This window comes from Phaseolus vulgaris, chromosome 11 (assembly GCF_000499845.2).
Source record: "Phaseolus vulgaris cultivar G19833 chromosome 11, P. vulgaris v2.0, whole genome shotgun sequence".
NCBI classification, from domain to species: Eukaryota; Viridiplantae; Streptophyta; class Magnoliopsida; order Fabales; family Fabaceae; genus Phaseolus; species Phaseolus vulgaris.
In genome coordinates, this window is record NC_023749.2 from 9,054,580 (window position 1) to 9,060,039 (window position 5,460).

General features: G+C 31.9%; 1 pseudogene; it reads left to right on the forward strand.

Moving 5' to 3' along the window:
* Positions 1 to 145: 145 nt before the first annotated feature.
* Positions 146 to 2,872, forward strand: LOC137818159 (pentatricopeptide repeat-containing protein At3g63370, chloroplastic-like; annotated as a pseudogene).
* The last annotated feature ends 2,588 nt before the right edge of the window (positions 2,873 to 5,460 follow it).

Consider the following 5,460-nt stretch of genomic DNA (forward strand, 5'->3'; position numbering starts at 1 on the left):
AAAAGATCATAATTTATAATATTTTAAAATAACTTCATCTTGTAACTATTATTGTAGAGGTTAAAATAGAATCAATTATAAAAAATACAAAAATGTTATGAAAAAAATAGATATATATATATATAAGTCAAAAAAATAAGAAATAAAAAGGTTATTTGTTTATTTATTTATCACTTTAATTTAGTGTTCCTGTTTCGCGGCTTCCGCGCGTGAGATCTTTGTTCCGGCGCGGCGCGGCACAGCTCCACCCGTGCACAGTCACCATGTCCACTTCAATCCTCTCAGGTCTCAAACCCATTTCCGTTATCACCCTCAACCAAGGTATCCTCAAACCCGCTTTTGAATCCTTAACCCTCCTTTCTTCTCACCCACTCACGTCCCCCTCGCGTCTCGAACACGCGCATCCTCTCCTCCTTGACTTCTGCACCACTGAGAAAGCCCTTCCAAAAGGCCAATAGTTGCATGCCTGTTTGCTGAAATCTCACGTTTCGGTGTTTCTAGCCACCAAGCTCGTTCATATGTACGGAAAATGTGGAAAATGTGGCTCTTTGCTCGATGCACTCAAAGTGTTCGATGAGATAACTGAGAGAACTATTTTTACCTGGAATGCCATGATGGGTGCGTTTGTGTCAAGTGGGAAATACCTCGCAGCAATTGAGTTGTACAGAGAGATGAAAGCCCTTGGTGTGGCGCTAGATTCTTGTACTTTTCCCTCTGTGCTTAAAGCGTGTGGTGCTCTTGGTGAAACCCGCTCAGGGGTTGAAATTCATGGTGTGGCTATTAAGAGTGGATATGGTGAAGTTGTGTTTGTGTGTAATGCGCATATAAGTATGTATGCCAAGTGTGGTGATCTTGATGGGGCTAGGGTGCTGTTCGATGGGATTATGATGGAGAAAGAGGACACTGTTTCTTGGAATTTTATTATTTCGGCACATGTAGCAGAAGGAAAATGTTTGGAGGCATTGTCGCTTTTTAGAAAAATGCAGGAGGTTGGTGTCGAGAGTAATACATATACTTTTGTTGCAGCTCTTCAAGGTTGTGAGGATCCCTCGTTTGTTAAACTGGGTATGGAAATTCATGGTTTCGTGGTCGAATGGAGGATTCTGTAAGAGTTTTTGATAGTATGCTTTGCAGGGATTGTGTATCTTGGAATACATTGCTCTCCGGTTTGGTTCAAAATGAGCTCTATAGTGATGCTCTAAATTACTTTCGGGATATGCAGGGTTCTGGCTTGAAGTTTGATCTTGTGTCAGTGTTAAACTTGATTGCCGCATCTGGCCGATTGGGAAATTTATTGAAAGGGAAGTAAGTTCATGCCTATGTAATAAGAAATGGAATGCATTCTAATATGCAGATTGGGAACACATAGATATGTATGCTAAATGTTTCTGTCTGAAATATATGGGTCGTGCTTTTGAATGTATGCCTAAAAAGGATCTGATTTCTTGGACAACTGTTATTGCTGGATATGCACAGAATGAATGCCATCTGGAAGCAATGAATTTGTTCCGGATGGTTCAGGTGGATGAGATGGTTGTTGACCCCATGATGATTGGAAGTGTTTTGCAGGCTTGTACCCAGTTGAAATCTAAAAACTTTGTCAGAGAGATTCATGGTTATGTTTTGAAGAGAGATTTAGCTGATACAGTGCTACAAAATGCCATTGTCAATGTATTCGGAGAGGTTGGACATATAGATTATGCAAGACGTGTATTTGAGTCCATTAAATCCAAAGATATTGTGTCTTGGACAAGTATGATTACCTGCTGTGTTCATAATGAACTTCCAGTTGAAGCTCTTGAACTTTTCTACATTCTAAACCAATTTAAAATTCATCCTGATTCTATAGCTGTCATTAGTGCACTCTCTGCCACTGCTAGTTTATCTTCATTGAAGAAAGGATAGGCGATTCATGGGTTTCTGATCAGGAAAGGTTTCTTCTTGGAGGGACCAATTGCTAGCTCCCTAGTGGAAGTAAGGTCATTGCTTTATTCAAGAAAATAACTGATGAAAATGTTATTCCTGACCATATAACCTTTTTAGCTTTATTAAATGCATGCAGCCATTCAGGGTTAATGGATGAAGGTAAGAGGATTTTCGATATTATGAAATATGAATATCAATTGGAACCATGGCCAGAACATTATGCCTGTATGGTTGATCTCCTCAGCCGTTCCAATTCCCTCGAAGAGGCTCATCGTTTTGTGAGAAACATGCCTATCAAACCTACTTCTGAAGTTTGGTGTGCTCTTGCATTCATTCTAATAAAGAATTGGGAGAGATTGCAGCAAAGAAGCTCTTACAATCGGATACAGAGAATTCAGGAAAATGTGTTGATATCAAACATCTTCGGAGCATATGGAAGATGGAATGATGTTGAAGAAGTGAGGTTGAGAATGAAGGGAAAGAAGAAGACACCAGCAGGATGCAGTTGGATTGAGGTAGAAAATAAGATTCATACCTTCATGGCAAGGGACAAGTCTCATCCAAAGTCTGATGATATTTGTCTAAAACTAGCTCAGTTTACAAAACTTCTGGGAAAAGGAGGGTATAGGGCTCAAACGAAGTTTGTGTTCCACAATGTTAGTGAAGAAGAGAAAACACATATGTTATACAGACATAGTGAAAGGTTGGCCCTTGATTATGGTCTGCTTGTTACACCAAACAGTACTTTCATTCGAATCACAAAAAACCTTCGAATTTGTGATGATTGTCATGCATTCTTTAAGATAGCATCAAAAGTCTCCCAAAGGACCCTTGTTGTAAGGGATGCCAATAGGTTCCATCACTTTGAAAGAGGAATTTGTTCATGTGGAGATTTGTGGTGAATACCTTGATAATATGAAAATAGATGGTTCATATTCTCTGGTTCCTTCCTGTTGCTGGCAGTCACTAAAATTTCTCCTTCAAAGTTTTGCTTCTGAACAACATCATTTTCTGAACCAGAAATTTGTGAGTTTCCTTGGACCATTTGATTTAGTGAACCTAATTGAATGTTTTTAATAAAAAATTAACACTGGAATTTAAATGTGAAAATATATCAATATAAAAAAATAAAAATGTATTTAAGAATCATTCTTTAAGTAAATTGTATTAAAATTAATTAAGTGAATGGATGATTCAAATGGATACATACATACAAATGACTATAATCATATCTCATAAATAACGTTTCAATAAATTTTAATTTAATCATGACTGTTAACAAAGAAAAATGCTAATGATATTTTTGTTTGTTTTTGTAAATGATAAAATTATACACCTTAAGAATAATTGTATTCATATGTGTGGGTATATATATATATATATATGCATTAACTCATGGCATTTCAATCCTATAACAGAAGAAATGGAGAAAATTATTTTTCTTCATGTATAAATATAGTCTTCCACAAAAAAATTAAATGAAATTGACAGAGATGCAGTAAGAATTCTTAATTTTACCGAGCAACAATAACTATCATTAGATACTCTTTTATATGATGTAAATTTGAATTAAAATATGTATTAATACCATTCTTTAAATTGAATCGGAATAAATGCTTTTTTATTTTAAAATTTCAAATAATAAATATTTTACTTAACATATATTTTTTAATTATGCTCTAAATTATATATATCTGGAATTGAATAAGAATATATTTTTGTGCTGTTAATTTGAATAATAAAAATCATAAGATTTATAAAAAAAATTAATTAGAATCATTAATTAGTTTGATTAAGAATGTATATTTGTATTTCCTAACGTGATTACTTTTCTATCATTTTGTCATGTATTAACGAGTGCAATTTTTATTTTACAATATACAATGCCACCTCATTTAAAATGTCACCTAATAATGTTGAAATGGTATGCGTATTGGTGTTGTTTTTGTTAGCATTTGGTCTATCAATGATAATTGTGTGCATTTTCTTCATTTTTTTATTCATGTTGCAGGGTCTTTGAAGGAGGCAAAACTGATTAATGAGCTTAAACTGTAATAGGTTTAGAACACACATATCTCTTTGACGTTTTAATTGGATTTTGTGTATGGTCAAATTTAGGAACAGTTTTGTAAGAAATTGTTGGTTTTTCAAGGTTTGAAGGGAGACTTATATTGTTAATTACTAGGACTGTTTGGTTTAACAACTTAAATAAGTACTTATCATATAAGTGTTTTATGTATAAGTTGTTTCTATTTTTCATATTGAAAAATAAAACAGGGTTAAATAATTTTAATATAAGTTGTAAGTTATTTGGAGAACGTTATAATTAAAATAAAGTGGAAATAACTTGGCGACATGTTACAAACTATGTTTATAAGTTTTTAGTACTACTTTAAAAGAACTATTGTCATAAGATAAGTTTAAATAAGTTATAAACACATTTTTCTATACATAGCCTTAGTTATAATCATATTTCTTTTATAGTATGATCTGATAAGTTTTTATCCTTTTGGAATCGACAATGGCTTCTGTTTAACACAATTACTACAATAACCACTTAGTGAAAATGTCAAACTCTTAGTGATATATTCAATCTCTCTTAATAACAAATATTAAATGGATTAAAGAGCATAATTTGTTAATGTGTAAAGGGTAGAAGCAAGTTTTGTTTAAAAAAATTCATTGTAGTCCATTGTGAATGTTTTCCATGAAAAATATTGTGATAATTATCAAGAACGAATAAAATTTTGTGTTATCATTGAGACAGCATGTCATAACAATAATTATTTATTACCAATTTATTATTATTCCTTGTATATTATTATTATTTTTAATAATACTTTGGTACATTTTTGTTTTGTTTATATTTGTTAATAATTTATTAACAACAATGTCTATGTAGAGATAGTTTGCTTGTTTCATTGGCTTCTAATTTAAATATCTTGATTTTTATTTAATTATTTTCAACAGGTCTAGGTGATCTTAAATTTTTTTTGAAGATAAAAGCATCCAGTTAAGACTATAGAATTATTTGGCAAAGTGACCTTCTTGTAAATACCAAAAATGTATTTTTTTTCATTTTCTTTTGCGATTATTAATTTTATTAAGTTTTACATAAAAAAAAGATAGTATGATATAGTAAATAGGTGGTTACATATAATTATTTAAATATAGTTTTTTTGTTACCTTCAAAGAATGTCTTTCCAAATTGACATTTTCCATTATCGTGGAATATTTTGTAAATTAAAATATGAATTTCTTTTTGCAAAAAATGTTATTATTTTATATATTTAGATATTAAATATATTAGTTTCCATTTTCTAGCAAACATCTTACACTGTTTTAACTTATTTTTCTATGTTAAGTTCAAGTTAAAAAAAATGAGAGAACTTCGATAACAGAGATTAAAATTGTTTATTGAGATAATACTCTTTTTTTTTTTTCCAATGTAACAATGCCACCTCATAGATGAGAGATTAACAAAAGAATCGAACCAATTAAAATTTTATTCAACTTGGACCGATCCGGTTCGTC